Below are 16,911 nucleotides of genomic sequence, written 5' to 3' on the forward strand. Positions count from 1 at the left end.
GGGCAGAAGCCATGCAAACAGCTGCATATGTAATCAACCAGGTCCCTCAATAACAAATGAAATATGTGTCACCATATGAGCAGTTGCTGAAAATCAAGCTTAATGTAAGCTATTTTCGTGTTTTCAGGTGTGTCTGCTTTGTGTTTATTCCCAGTTCAGATCAACACAAGTTGGAGAAAAAAGCGAACAAGTGTGTGTTTGTTGGATATGACAGTGAAAGGAAAGGTTGGAGGTGTTATGACCTATCTATGAGAAAGTGTTCTGTGTCTTGAAATGTTGTATTTGACGAAACATCCTCATGGTGGTCAGAACCTCGTGAAGACTTGCCATACATTATCAAAGACAAGGAGAGTGTCAATTCACATCAGGTCTATTTACCATTCTTTGGTATACTGAGCATGACATGCCTAGTACAGGTGATGAACAGCCTAGCCAAGACCAACCTTTGAATGTCGGTTCTTCATAAAATCCCTGGAATACAGGTGTCCTTTCCTAAGGCTGTGGTTTCTAATATGCGACATGTTTAGTCCGTACGATTCATTTGTTTCAGATTTCGTCTCTATTTTGTAGTTTCATTGCACCTTTGGTCCCTTTGACCTAACACCAGTTGTGTTGCAATTAAACGCCTTGGATCATGTGCAAGGCATATAAAGGGTATTTTGATCATTTCACATATCCCTTCTATGTTTTATCTCCCTCTTAAAAAATAAAAACTGCCACAAATCCAACAGGGAAAAGCTATGGAATATGAAAACATATAAACTATAGCATTGTTGGCACCAGAACCTTGACAATGCCTAGAGGGACTCGGCTGTCAGGTGTAACTTGGATAAAGAACTTCCTCCAATGATTCGGACTGTTTTGACAAATGAAAGTGTCAAAGATTGAACAACCACATAAATCCAAGTGAACAAGCCTTGTTAGATTTTCAATGGACATGAGAACATCATTGCCTGTTACAGCCATATAAGAAACATACACTTAAATCCAAAATTAGCAATTTTCATAGAGTAATTTTGTAATTTATTGACTTACACAGAGAAGCCACCACAACCACCACTCTTATCATTCTCTCTTCCTTACCAGGCGACCTTCACCACCATACACCATTGTCTCCACCATAACCCACCACCACTCTCTGGCATCGAATTCCTAACTTAAATCTTATGAATCGATTATAAGTTTCCACCTTGTGATTTATCTCGAAGCCATATACACTCAGAAACGGGTCAGGCAAGAAGGATCTCATGGCAATGGTCAGATGGCCTTGCACAGGGATCACATATTTTCTCAGTCATCCTTACAATTTCGGTTTTGGATTTAAAATTTTGAAAATTTCCCAAACGTATGATTCAGTTCTTTTTGAATTTGGAATCCCAACTCCTTTCCATTTCACTCTATTTTCTCTCACGATAAAGCCCTAGCTATTACCAGATCAGCTAATCACCACCACCATGATCACCAATGCCCATTTCCTGCAACATACTACAACTGAGGACCACAATAATCACGCCACCATGTCTTCCATGCTACACGTAGTTGCCGCCAGTTGCCTCTGCTAGGATCCAAAGAGAATTTCTGGAGGATCACCATTCAATATGTAACATTGTTAGTTCTTCAGGTTAATTCATTTTTTTTGTTTAATTTTATTTTGGTATCAAAATAGATCCAAAACAGGCGAAACCTAAGGATATCAATGTCAGCCTCTCTCTCTCTCTCTCTCTCTCTATATATATATATATATATATATATATATATATATATATATAGGGTTAGGTTATTTTGTTTTCACTATCTATTGTGTGCATGTATGACTGATTATGGACCAATCATTTTAGTTATTTTAAGAAAGTAATTAATGCATATTACATGTTGAAGATATAATAGGTATTAATTACATCTTCAGCATTTAATAAGCATTAATTACTTTCTTAAAATAACTAAAATGATTGGTCCAGAATCAATCATACAGACACACAGTAGATAGTGAAAACATTTGAACCTAATTATATATATATATATATATATATATATATATATATATATATATATATATATATATATAGGGTTAGGATTAAATATGAATTTTCATATATTGTGTGAATGTGTGACCAAATGTGGAACGTCCGATTGAAACGATCTATGGTTTGAGACTCAGTGGCATGATCGTAAATATATATGAACTTTAATAATCAGTTTTTAAAACTAAACCCAAAATAAGAAACATGCGTTATTTATTTCCTAATTTGGTGGGAATTTAATTAAATACTTAATTACCTTATAATTTAAAATTTCAACATACATTATTATCGTTAATTAAATTACTTAAATTGATTATATTAAAAAACGTAGTGTCACTTTAATTAGAAAAGACTTCATTGAATATTTTTTTTTTATAATTAAGCATTCTTGAAGAATGCATGTCCATTTAAGAGATTCTTTTGAGAATTGAACATTTTTATAAAATGAGACCTCATATATTATAAATAATAACAATTTCTACCAAATAATAATTATTCGGAATACAAAATTGACATATTCTTTTGAGAATCATATAAAACTTAATATAAATCAAAATATAATTTTTTTGATATATTCTGAAAAATTACTAATGCATTCTAAAAGAATGGGGTTTAAGAGATTCTTTTGAGAATGAAACATTCTTGAAGAATGCATGTCATTTATTTAGAAGAATTTTAAATCAAAATTTGCAATTTTATAAATCTGGTGCACCATTAAGTCTAGAAGAAGAATTAAGTGATTCTTGAAGAACCAAATGATTTTAGTAGAATCAATGTTGTTTTTTATTCTTAGTAGAAGTAAAATGATTCTTAAAGAATAAAGTGATTGTTAAATAAATGTACGTATGTGAAAACTTATGTGAATGTATAACCATAATACATCTGTGATTCTCAAGGAATTAGTTGATTGTTATGCATGTGTACGAAAAGTATACATAAAAAAAGCTATAAACTCAACTTTCTGGATTTCAATGATTATGTTATATTAATTAAGAGTTTTATTCTTTTATAATGATTTAAAAATTAGGTTTATAAATTCTTTAAGAGTATATTTGCATACCAAGACAATCAATTGAAAATATACATACGACCTAATATGAACGACATTCTTTAAGAATATAAGAGGTTTTCCTCTTACGATTAATAAAAGCATTTACAGTGACTTTGTGGTTATTACTATAACTGATCGTGTATATGCTGAAAAAATGAAAGAGTTGACTTATTCAAACGAAAATCTTATTCATTCAAAATAGATAACATATTTAATAATGGAAAATAAATGTCATATGCCAAAATGCCAAAATTACTCCTCTATATTGATTGGACCACAATTGGTCACACATTCACACAATATTTGTTGGTCATATATGATCCTCTCTCTCTCTCTCTCTCTCTCTCTATATATATATATATATATATATATATATATATATATATATATATATATATGTAGTTATATATCACAGATCCACAGTGTGTGATTTTTCTCTTAACTTTGTGTTCATTCTCTTACGCAGGTCATATCAATTAAAAAGATGGGGTTAAATCATTTTCGTTTTCTAAATTGGTTACATGCTTACCTTCATATTGTTGGAATCCTAAGTCGATGAGGACTTGGAGACCAAACAATCTAATTTATGGAAAGTTTAGTTTATGGCAAGTTGGTCATAAGTTTCTTAGTCTAATACAAGTTGGTATGTTAGGCTATATATACGTGTCCATAATCGAGTTTATGATTATGAGAACACATTGTAAAAACATTGGTTTTGAGTGATTTTCCAATTAATCAAAGAGTTATTTTGGTTACTTGTTTTGCATTCTTGTTTTCAAAACTTTAATTGGTATCAGAGCGAGGTGAAGACTGTGCCGGTTTGAGAGTCGGTTTCAAGAAATCCGTAGTGTTTCGCTGTGGGGCAGACGCAGCGGGAACCGAGTTCGGTTTAAGGGGGTGTGGATTGTTTTTGAATGAAGACAAATATATCCCTCCAAAAGTTGAAGCAAATGCCGATGAAGACGGAATTTGGTACTTAGATAATGGTGCGAGTAACCACATGACCGGAAACTACTCTTATTTTTCTGAATTAAATAAAAACATAACGGGTAGAGTGAGATTTGGAGATGGATCGTGTGTTAGCATTAAAAGAAAAGGGTCAATTTTGTTCGAAGGGAAAAGTGGTGAGCAAAAATTAATGAAAGATATTTATTATATCCCATCACTTCGTAGCAATGTTATTAGCCTCGGGCAATCTACAATAGCCGGTTGTGATATTCGGATGCGAGGTGATTTCCTAACCATGAGAGATGGAGACGGAAGATTACTTATGAAAGTCCCGAGAAGCACAAACCGACTCTATAAAATAAAGTTAAAAGTTGGAAAACCACATTGCTTACAAGCCAAGTTTAATGATGAAGCTTGGTTATGGCACGCGCGACTTGGCCACATTAATTTTGGCGCGATAAACTTGATGCACAAGCTAGCTAAAGGGATACCGGCAATCCAACATCAAAACTAACTTTGTGAATCTTGCATGTTTGGAAAACAAACAAAGCAGTCGTTTGCAAAGAAAACTAATTATAGAGCTACAGATATTCTCGAGATGGTGCATGGAGATATTTGTGGACCGGTTGATCCCCCCACCCAAGCGGTTAATATTTATATTCTAGTTCTTATTGATGATTATTCTAGATATATGTGGTCTTTTCTTTTGAAGCACAAAAGTGATGCATCCGGGATTATTAAAAGATTCAAGATATCAATTGAAAAATGAACCGGTAAAGAGATCAAGACTTTCCATACGGATAGAGGTGGAGAATTCACATCAACCGAGTTGAATCGTTTTTGTGATGAAGAAGGGATTTCACGTATGTTGACGGCTCCTTATGCACCTCAACAAAACGGTATAGTCGAACGGAGAAATCGGACGCTACTCGAGATGACACGGTGCCTAATGAAAGCAAAAGATATTCCAAACCACTTTTGGGGCGAAGCGGTATGACATGCAACGTTTATCATAAATCGTACACCTACTCGAGCATTGATAGGTGCTACACCATTCGAGAAATTTTATGGTGAAAAACCAAATCTTGAAGACTTGAAAGTATTTGGTTGTGTTGCATATGAAAGAGTAGTCTCTAAACACTTGAAGAAGCTTGATGATAGGTCACGACCGTTGGTATATTTTGGAAAGGAACCCAATTCGGGAGGATTTCGGTTATATAAACCGCGAGAAAATAAAATTATTATTAGTGCCCATGTAATGTGTGATGAAAATAAGACATGGCAATGGAATAATGAACCCAATAATCAAGATGGAAATGGACCGGGTACATTTACGGTCTTGTGGAGTAATGGTCAAGCAACCCAAGATAATGGTGGTTCGAGCCCAACTGCAACAAAAACCGAACAGTTCACTGATCCGGCACAAACCGCTCAAACCAATGACACTTATAGTGATGATGGCAGCCCATCACAACCTGTTGATGATCAAAATAATGATGCAAGTTTTGTCCCACTTCGGCGGTCCACTCGAACTTCAGTGTTGCCAAGAAGATTAAATGACTACGAGCTAGATGTGGATCATTTAATGTTTTCATTCGATGAAGAACCGAAGAACTTTAAGGAAGCCAAAGTGAACAAGAATTGGCTCGATGCAATGAAGGCCGAAATTGACTCCATCGAGAAAAATAATACTTGGAAATTAGTTCCTCCGCCTAAAGATATTAAGCCTATCGGGTTAAGATGGTTGTATAAAATTAAAAGAAATACAAATGGTGTGATTACAAGGTACAAAGCGCGTCTAGTAGCAAAAAGCTATGTACAAGAGCAAGGCATTGATTTTGATGAAGTATTCGCGCCAGTAGCTCGACTTGAGACAATAAGATTATTGATTGCTCTCGCAGCCGGGAACGGATGGAAGATTCATCACTTAGATGTAAAAACTGCATTTTTATTTGGAGATTTAAAGGAAGAAGTGTACGTTTGCCAACCGGAAGGTTTCGTGAAGCAAGGTGAAGAAACAAAAGTATACAAATTGGCAAAAGCGTTGTACGGTCTCCGACAATCTCCAAGAGCATGAAATTTGAAGCTTAATAACACGTTGAAAAATATGGTTTTTAAACGGTGCATGCAAGAAAATGCGGTTTATAGAAAGGTTGCAAATGGAGAGTACATAATAGTTGCGGTTTATGTAGATGATTTGTTCGTAACGGGAACAAGATTAGAGTTTATAAACCAATTCAAGAGACTAATGGCATTACAGTTTGAAATGTCAGACCTTGGTGAACTAACTTGCTACTTGGGTATTGAAGTATTGCAAGAAAATGGTTGTGTAAAGGTGAAGCAAGAGAGTTATGCTATGAAGATTCTAAAAGAGGCAGGCATGCAAGAGTGTAATGCAACTCAATGTCCGATGGAGCCAGGACTAAAGTTGTCAAAAGCTAAAGATGAACCAGAAGTTGAAGCTACCTATTATCGAAAAATAGTAGGTTGCTTACGATATCTCTTACACACGCGTCCAGATTTAGCATATTCGGTTGGAGTAGTTAGTCGTTATATGCAAAGCCTAAGAGAATCTCATGCACGCGCTATTAAGCAAATTCTTCGTTACTTGTGTGGTACTCCATCTTTTGGGATTGTATACAAACGAAGTAAAAATATGAGCTTGATAGGTTACAGTGATAGTAGTCACAATGTGGATATTGATGATGGCAGAAGTACAACAGGGCATGTCTTCGACCTTTGTGACTCACCTATCACTTGGTGCTCCCAAAAGCAAGATACAGTAGCATTGTCATCATGTGAAGCAGAGTTCATGGCAGCTACTGCAGCTGCGTGTCAGGCGGTTTGGTTAAGGGAGTTATTGGCTGAGCTGACAGGAATGAAGAAACAGAAGGTGCTGATTCGCATAGACAACAAATCAGCAATAGCATTGTCAAAGAATCCTGTCTTTCATGGAAGAAGCAAGCACATTCACACTCGATTCCACTTCATTTGAGAACGTGTTGAAAATGAGCAAGTGATTGTTGAGCATGTTTCAGGAGATAAGCAACGAGCAGATCCACTTACAAAGGCCTTAGCTCGAATAAGGTTCGCAGAGATGAGAGCATTGCTTGGCGTGCAAGAATTATCCTCAACTTAGAGATTCGGGGGTGATTGTTGGAATCCTAAGTCGATGAGGACTTGGAGACCAAACAATCTAATTTATGGAAAGTTTAGTTTATGGCAAGTTGGTCATAAGTTTCTTAGTCTAATACAAGTTGGTATGTTAGGCTATATATACGTGTCCATAATCGAGTTTATGATTATGAGAACACATTGTAAAAACATTGGTTTTGAGTGATTTTCCAACTAATCAAAGAGTTATTTTGGTTATTTGTTTTGCATTCTTGTTTTCAAAACTTTACATATTTGATTTATGATACAGGTTAGCCCAAGTAAATGTGCAGATGGTGTATTAAGGTGTATTTTCTTTGACTTTTTGATTTATATTTCCTAGAAATATGATTTTTTTTTGAAGTAAGGCCTACTCAAAGCTCAGGAGCCCGCCCTGAATTTGCAGATGATGATAATCACGTTGTTTGATGTCTAGAGGCTAATATCAAAGCTTCTGAACAAAAATGGTATTTTTCTTTGATAAATGTTACATAGTTCTATACACCTTTGTTATTTTGATTTTAAGGTTGCAATCCTTTTGTGTATATTTTTTGGCTGATTTAGTGAAACCCCACAAAAAGACCATATGGACGAATTTAATGGTGAGTTAAATTGAGAGGCTTTTGACTTTCTGCTGCCTTAGGAATTCAATTAGGCATATTTACATTTTATTCGTAGATATTTTTTTGTTGGTTTTCATTTTGTAACATCTTTGGGTATTTTGTTCAAATAAAACAAGTGGGTTAGAAATAAAGGGCATTGTGGTCTTTTTCTGGTAAATATCATATGTGATGATTTTCGGCTGGCTTATATAAGTTATCATCACTCTGGTAGGCATGGGCAAGTTGGTTTGGTGCAAAAATAAGAACAAAGTGCATTATTGTCTTTTTTTTGGCTATTGTCAAGTGAGGAACCTCTTGGAGAAAACGCTTACCGAAGACCTGACAACATGTATAATTTTGGTTAATTATCTTATAATTTAATCCATATTTTTAACATCTCAACTTATTGGTTACAAATATTGATGTCTAACCTATGAAATTCATAATAATCAGATTTTTATATTCCATTTGTGGAACATGGTTTCCAAATTTGCTAATTTGTTCTTTGGTAGTTTCTAAAGGGTATTCTTGTTATTTATATACTTTTATCAAACTATAAAGTTATTTCCATTGGTAATTGAGTTGGTGTTTGTATGTAGATAGATCAATGGGACGAGAAAAGTGAGAATGTCACTTTCACGTTGTTTTTAATGTTGCCACACCAAATTATTGTACCATTTGGTAAGTTTTATATTTGGTTGTTTGTTTGTGTTTTTACCGTAAGTTGTTTCATTTATGTTTTTATGAGATAGTTATCCATTTATGTAGACTGGATGGTGCTTGCAGTTGTATTAAGGCTGCAACATTTAATTGTATAGTAGGTAAAAGTTGTTTTAAAGTCAAACTCTTGGATTTTTATATACAAAATTTATTCATTTTTATTTTATTATAACTAATTACCGATAATTTCTGTGTATTACTAGATAATTGGACATTAGATTGGTATCAATTTAATAAAAAAAAATTCGAAAATTAAAGTTTTAATGTTGATGAAAGGAATCATAGATTTAGATATCACTTAATGGTGAAAAAAACAAGGTCTTAATGTTGATGAAAGGAATGCTGATACAATGGTATTTAATGTAGTCTATCATCAAAGCAGCCTGAAAACATAAAAATGTTATGAGCATCTTATACACCAGTGAATTTATTTCTTAAGTTATTTATTTCATAAACTTTGTATCATCTTTGAATTGTATTTTAATGTTGTTGAAACTATTAATTATATACTATTGTCTTTGTGCAGATACCACCAAGGAAAACTGCAACTTCCTACAGGTTCTTATCAGGATCTATGAACTTATGTTATTCCCTTTGGCACAAATCGTTTACCAGCATCACCATAAGAAAAATGTACATGTATGCATTTTGTAAATATGTTGAAAGTGTTGTTTGTTTTCTTTATTGTTTATTTGAGTTTTTTTTTTTAATATATATTTGATTTATTTTAAAAAGATTAAAGTTAATGAATATTGTCTTATGTCATCTAACAGTTGATGCAAATTTCATACCTACGTTTTAATTTTCATGGTTCTGGAACTTTAGTGTTGTTATTTTTATTTAGAATGTATATAATTAGTTTCCTTTTGTATATTTTTCTTTTTACAAAACAGAAGAGGGAACCGAAATTCAGTAAAGAGATAGTAAGATGGTTTCATATTTGTTTGGACATGATATGCATCAACTTCTTTGTTTAAATCATTTCATTCGATTTATATTTCAATATGTTAGTTCAAGTATTAAAATGTATTTTAAGTTGAATCAAATATGTTATTTTGTATACAAAAATTTTCAATATTAAAAATTTAAAACCGCATACGTTGTAACAACTATAGTTATTTATGTAAAATTCACATTTTAAATATAAAGTTTTATTATTTTTATAATATAAAAATAACAATTATTAGATTTCAAACTTCTTTTATTAAGATGGTTAAAAAAAATAGTGTAGAAAATATAAAAACATATGTCAAATGTTAAGCTTGAGTTAGCCTAGGAAGCTTAGTTATAAAAGGAGCATACATCTAAAATACAAATAAATGATGAAATGAATTTTATCATTGAAATGTAACTATTTTACGTTCCCTCTCTCCCCTCTCTTCCGAGTTCCACTATACACCACATTACAAGGGTGCGTTGATAGTTTTAAGATTGCATTGAATCGAGTTCTTAACACACATGTTTATTTGGTGTAGTAAACTATTTGCACAAAAAACTAATCGCATTTAGAAACTAATTTCTGAAAAAACTATTTGCACCCGTCGCTTGACGCGGGTAAACGGCTAAGATATATATATATATATATATATATATATATATATATATATATATATATATATATATAAAACATTTACCATGTTTTGCTGAATTTTAAGAGGTATAACACCTTAAAGCATCATGTACAATAAGTTTATGCATTGCTTCTTATTTGGTCAACATATGTATACGTATGACTTTTGACCTGATTTCATTCCTTATCTCGTCCAACGACCTTCTCACCATTTCACCATATCTTCAGCCTTTTAATGCTATACCTCTGGCCATTTATATAATACCTCTACTCTTCTCCATTCACCGTCTACGTCTTTAACTCAGTCGCCTCTCTCCTTTTTCTCCATAACCTATGACCAACACCACCACACACCATCGATTCCACCACGGGATGTTTGTTTTATCTTTTAAAACATCTTTTAGCTTTTAGGAAAAGATAGAAAAACAAAAGATGTTTGATAATCTTGTAAAAGCTACTTTTTATATAAGAAAAAATAAACTTTTTGGAAAAGTTACAGAATTCTGACTTTTTGCAACTTTTTCTAAAAAGACTTTTGTTTTATCTTTTAAAACATGTTTTAGCTTTTAGGAAAAGATAGAAAGACAAAAGATGTTTGATAATCTTGTAAAAGCTACTTTTTTATATAAAAAAAAATAAACTTTTTGAAAAAGTTACAGAATTCTGACTTTTTGCAACTTTTTCTAAAAAGACTTTTAGCTTTTAAAAAGATTAGCCAAACACCCACCGTCGCCATCTGTATCACAACACAACCGTCACATAGGGATGGCAAAAAATCCCGAACCCGATGGGGAAACCGAAACCCGATCATTTCGGGTCGGGTAACGGGTCGTTATCGGGTTTTTTATCGGGTTCGGGGTAGGGAGTGGGTTATCCTCTCCCCGACCCGCCCCGCCCCGATTATATATATATATATATATATATATATATATATATATATATATATATATATATATATATAATGTTCAAAAATTTTTGCGGTTAATTGTACGCCTTCAAATATAAAATACTTATTGTGGACAATTTTTTAAGTTATTAACAATCTGGTGTTAATGATCATTTTTATGTGTTTTGACGTATTAAACAAAACTTAAATCAAATAATTTTTAATATAATGTCCAGTTTATTTTATTAAAATGATGCATCATGTTTTTAATTTAAAAGAGTCGCTAGAACATGTATATTTTATAAAACATTGGGGTACCCTAAAAGAGAATAAAGATTTCGTTATCAATTGTTGTAAACCCGATAAGATACCCAAAACCCGACGGGGAAACCCGAAACCCAATGGGGCGCCCCGATAAGATACCCGAAAATTATCGGGGCGGGTTTGGGAATCCATGCCCCGCCCCGAACCCGCCCCATTGCCATTCCTACCGTCACACCACTACACTTCTATCACACCGCTATCACTTGACACTCAACCATATGCGTTCTCCTCTTTCCCCCCTCAATCGGAGACCACCAAAATCTATTACCCATACCCCACTCCATCTTTGTCACCTGGGCACCCTCCCTGACCATCAGTGCAATGAGAAACCCTAGCCACCACAATTTTCAAACTCATTAATCGGAGACCACCACAAACTCATTCATCTCTCTCGCTATAATCTCCGTAAATAGCCTAGCTTAGAGCTCTCAGAGCCCCCTGTTCCTTGACTATGAATTTTTTGAGTCAGTGATAGTGCCCCTCCACCCCTCTCTATAAAAAAAGCCCAAAGAGCCACAACCACAATCAATCCCAACCATCTCTAGGTTTGTATCGATGATTTTTGTTGGATAAAAGAGTCTTTTGTGTTGTTTTAAACGTTTTTCTATTGGATGCGTGGTTTATGATGATTTTTCATTGTAGAAAAGGAATTGGTGGTTTTTTTTCATCTGAATGTTTTTCCCCTTCTTTCAATCCCTTTCAAAGTCACGCCACTATTAAAATCACTACCAACCCATTTTGGGTTTTATTCTCTCTTCGCCATCTCTCCTTCCGTTATTAATCAGTTCATTTATTCATTGATTTTATCTTTGGTTTGATTGTAGGTTTTATGAAGATCCCCAATAGCCATTATCTTCAACACCACCAAATCCTTCATCAGCCGCCATTTTCAACACACATACCTGTAGTTCCCCTCATCATCACCACCACACCATTTCTCAGGTTTACACCACCATTATCTCTGTTTCCCCTCTTTTTATTCTTCGCCAATTTATAAAATTAATCATACAGGTGCGTATTTATTTGATTATGGCTTAAAGTTTTACTTTTTTAGGATACATTGGCATACATGTTTATAAAAATCATTACTTTTACTTTCAAAATGTTAAAATTACTGAATATCTGCCAACAATATCTGCAATTTGTTCTAATTTTCAGGTGCGTCTATTTAGTTCATTCCAGGTGTTCATCTCCAATGTATATGTATGGTTTTTGTTCAGCTAACAACAAAACATTGGCCTTTATGTAGGTATGATTTTATTTGAACCTGTAAAAACAATACATTCAACGAAAGGACCTATGAAATTTGTCTGGTTTTGGGATTTAGTGTCTAGGGTGAAGCAAGATTTAAATCCTTCTCCAATTTCTGGAATTGGATTCAAAATCATTTGACTTTGTCAAGTAAACCCAAAAATTTTAAATTATTTTCTTCTTTTGGATTCACCTTTAGTTTATTTTTTTGATACTCTAAAAGTGAATGAACCTGGTAATTTGGTGTGCTCCTAAAATCGTCTTTATGTTGGGCCATGGCATATAATTCCAGTCAAGTATTATAGGAAATGTTGGAGTTTAGCACCTAATAGTTGAGTGGCAGGGGAAAAGGAGGAAAACAACACCATGGATAGTTCTCTTAATCATGATACCAACTATATGTTGTCAATCCATTTGTTTATTGTGATTTGATAGACATTTTTGGTTTTTTTGGAGTGCACATACCTCTTCATCTCATAGATAAATTTGTGTACAAAGTGTTAGTCTCCTCTTAAAAGTATTGTGATCTGCATGCTTTAAATTACCATTAGATGATTTTAGTATTCACTTGTGTTTGTATGTCCATTTTTTGTGGTTTAGTGTTTGGTAGGCTGGAATTTTGTTCATAGGTTTGTCTGTGATGATGAAAAAGAATTTTGTAGGTTTGATATAATTTTCTGTAACCAAACCTAGAAAGGTAGTGATGTTGATTCGATTTATAGAAATAAAAAACCATGTAGATGCATTTATATGACAATTGAATAAATATTTTCGAATGAGGTTCATGATAGAAATATTTGGTTGGTCAAATGACTAATGTAATGGTTATCAATATTTATGAGGTTTTTGTAACAGTTTAACACTTGTATTGTAGGTGCTTTGGCATCTTAACAATTGCTTTAATGCATCACCAAATATGGTTTCACTTACATTGTTTAATGGGTTTCTTGGTGGAGTTGAAAATCCAGTTACTTTCTAATTTCTATATTTGCAGACAAGAATAGAGTATTAGATATTATTCAACAATAAGAAACATTCTTGCAGCGATTAATATCATAAATGGCAACAACATATTCATAAGGATAATGGCAACAAAAACCTGAACCATTTAAATATGAGTAACTTTGAATTGTTGGCATGCGGTTGATAAAATATTGAAATTGTTGCTACCACTTTTATGCATATTTTTCAGATTTTCAAATATGCCGTTAAACTTGGTGCACGTCGCTCGTAGTTCACGCTATTTTCCGTTGACCGCGTCGTACGTTCGACCCGTTTGCCTTCCCAAAAGCGAGTGAAAATGATCTAAAACACGAACCCAAAAACTTGTTCCCGTTTGCGCGTTGCCCGTCCTTGAGTCACACGATATAGAAATCCAAGCTTTAGCTAAAGCTTCCTCCTCCTCTTCGATCCAAGTTGTTCCTCTTCTATTTGTAGCTTTTCCTTTTGATTTCCTATGCCTAGATGGTTGTGTCTCTTCGACTCGGTCGTCCTCGTCGTTGTCCAAGTTTATAGTTGGGGATTAAGAACAAGGGACTTGAGATGGTGGTGTTTGGAATTGTTGAGATGGTTGTGTTTGGAATTATTGAGATGGTGGTGTTTGGAGTTGTTGAGATGGTTGTGTTTCGAATTGTTGGGGTCGAAATTGTTGAAAACCTTGGAATTGAGATTGTGGTAATTGTTGTTGGAAGTAGTTTGGTTGAAATGGAATGTTGGTAAATAGAGGTTGATGTTGGATTGGGGATGTTAGCATTTGAATGTAATCTTGATATTGATCATTTGGAGTGGTTGGGGTTGTTGGGGTGTTTGGAGTGGTAGATGTATTTTGATTTTGCTCCATATTTTTGAGAGAAAATGAGATAGTGGAGAGATATTATTTGTAGAGAAAGATGTGTTTAGTTTGTTTATGTGTTTGTGTATATATAGTAGATGAAATAAATTGAAAAGTTTTTTTTTTTGTTAATAAAAAGCAACGGTCAAAAAATGAAAGGAAAAAACGGTAAAAAAAAATCACCCAATCAAAGCATGAACAACCATAAGAGAATCCAATCCGCGTCACATTCACCGGTGGGGGGCGGTGTTCACGCGTGAATACCCCTACACTTCGTCACATTCACCGGTGGAGGGGCGGTGTTCACGCGTGAATACCCCCTACACGTCATCATTACGCGTGAAAAACCAATCCACACCCCATGGCCTAACCATCCCCTTCTCTCAACCATGTCTCCTTCTCTCTAACTCCAATTAGCCATCAGACCACTCACCACCAGTTCGACCACTCTCCACCAGTTCCATGACCTCACTCCGCATATACCTCACACTACTCAAGACCCACCATTAAACCCAACTGAAACCTAATATTCGTCTCTCTCTGGCATTCACGACAACAATTCGGCTTTTTTTTTTTTTATTTGCATCTGGACACATTTTACGTACCGGTGTTGTGCAGGAACACTAATAAAAACCACCATTAATATCTCCTCTATCGGCAACCCATCCACCCTGGAGTTCGATACCACCAAATGCCACAAGTTTATCTTTGTTCTTTATCTCTAGGGTTTTAAAAGAGGTGTTCAGATCTGGATGAAGATGAACAAAAAGATGAACCATTTAGAGCCTAAAGGGTTCTCTGGTTCAGTTGTTCATAAAACGTATCTAATATATGATGTTTCAATTACATAATCGTGTTGAGAGGTGAGATGGGGCTTTTCAGTGGGAGTGACGATAAGGATTCTTGGTTGAGGCTGGAGGAGAAATACAGAGAGGTATGTTTATAAAATCAAACCTCCCAATCTTCATCATCTTATACAGTACTTTTGTAGAATTTAATTTTGTGTGATATGGGTTTTGATTTGGTTTCTTCAGAATCTGTTTCAAGGTACTTTTCGATTCCCTTGCTTATTTGTACTGATTTGTTTCTAATGGATAAAGAATGCATGCCAACTGTTTGTGGAAATGCCCCAGTGAAACGGATCTATGATTTTTCTTTTTTTGCTATGAATTATGGTGTGCATATGTATGAATTGCATATCAATGACGCATGATATTACTAAATTACCAATTTTCATCTTTATATCTTATCTTTGGAACATTTTTGCTTTAGAGCCTGAAAATGATAGTAGTTTTTTTTTTCTTCCAATCTTTATGCTTCTGGTGTAATGTTGAGTGATGTGAGAGAGTTGAGAAGGGAAATGAAAAGTAAAGATGCTGGTAAGGAACCTAGATTTAGTAGGTTTAGTTCGATTCACTTTACATGTTGTACTTTACCTTTTCCTGGTTTTCTATATCTTGAACATGGTAATTCAAATGATCCTACATTATGATTAAAGAACCGGACATGGCTTACCTAAGTTATTGTATTTAATGGTTTTGTATCTGATCTTACTTGCAGGCGAAGATCGTTTGTAATACAACTTCCAATGTGGTAATCTCATTTTTTTTAATTCAAGTTTACAAGTTGTTTTAATCATGTTCATGTTAAGTTTATGAGTAATTGTGCTTAGTATGGCTATTTGCTGGCATAATTTCATTTACCCGTGTTACTTCATCTCTCTCTCACTCTCTCTCTCTCTCTCTCTCTCTCTCTCTCATACTTACACACTATTTCGCAGGTGTATTGTAACATTTTTTATTTCTCAGTTTTGATTATCCAATTTGTCTCTCAAACCTTGTGTTTGTTTGTTGATATTGCAGGTGATCAGGTGTATTTGACTGATTATAGGTTGACCCTTGTGACTGAAGGTGTGCACCTTCACTGCATTTAAACATGTAAGCAGTTACCCTAATTTTTTATTTTAAATATTCATCTTCATCTTCATCCATTCACCAAGTATAATTTCATGATGCTTCTCTATCTTTTTGATTAATATATTTCTTCTAGCGTTTCATCATATGGGTTGACACAAGGTTTTTGAGCATCTGAGTTCAAATGGATTGGACTCAAGTTGATGAGGTTGCCCAAGTTTCAAAAAATCTGGTGCTTATTTGCTAAAGTTTGATCAACCTCTTCTTAAATTACATTGCTACACATGGTTTGGACTCTAAAGTACAATGTTATTTCTGTCTATATGTTTTGATCATGTGGTTTTTTGTTTCTTTATGTAAGACTTTGGCTTCGTCAAACACTTTTTTGCATTTTTTTAATTATTGTTCCCAGCTTATGATTGCATATATCTGCATTGATTGTATGTTTTTATTTACTTTTGGATAATGATGTTTGTTTTTATGTAAAAAAAATAACATTCAAACACAAAGAAATTTAAATGTTGTAATCGGTTAGTTTCTCAAAGTATACGATCCTATTCTGTAAAAAACTGGAAGCAAAACGCCATTGTAACTCAACAAATTTTCAATTCTTATTGACTTAAAAAGAATCATGATGCAAG

General features: G+C 34.0%; 1 long non-coding RNA gene across 2 annotated transcripts; it reads left to right on the plus strand.

The window, feature by feature from the left end:
- The first annotated feature begins 11,463 nt into the window (after window positions 1-11,463).
- On the plus strand, window positions 11,464-16,669 carry LOC145101671 (uncharacterized). Of its 2 annotated transcripts, none has more exons than XR_013705754.1 (7): window positions 11,464-11,820; window positions 12,100-12,286; window positions 12,434-12,524; window positions 13,719-15,291; window positions 15,918-15,950; window positions 16,220-16,294; window positions 16,407-16,669. It is a non-coding gene; the product is annotated as an uncharacterized LOC145101671 (long non-coding RNA). The 2 variants fall into 2 exon arrangements; XR_013705755.1 differs by having other exon boundaries at window positions 12,100-12,217.
- Window positions 16,670-16,911: the final 242 nt, after the last annotated feature.

The sequence above is a fragment of the Lactuca serriola genome, chromosome 4 (genome assembly GCF_051521515.1).
Source record: "Lactuca serriola cultivar US96UC23 chromosome 4, Lser_US96UC23_V15, whole genome shotgun sequence".
In the NCBI taxonomy this organism is placed as follows: Eukaryota; Viridiplantae; Streptophyta; class Magnoliopsida; order Asterales; family Asteraceae; genus Lactuca; species Lactuca serriola.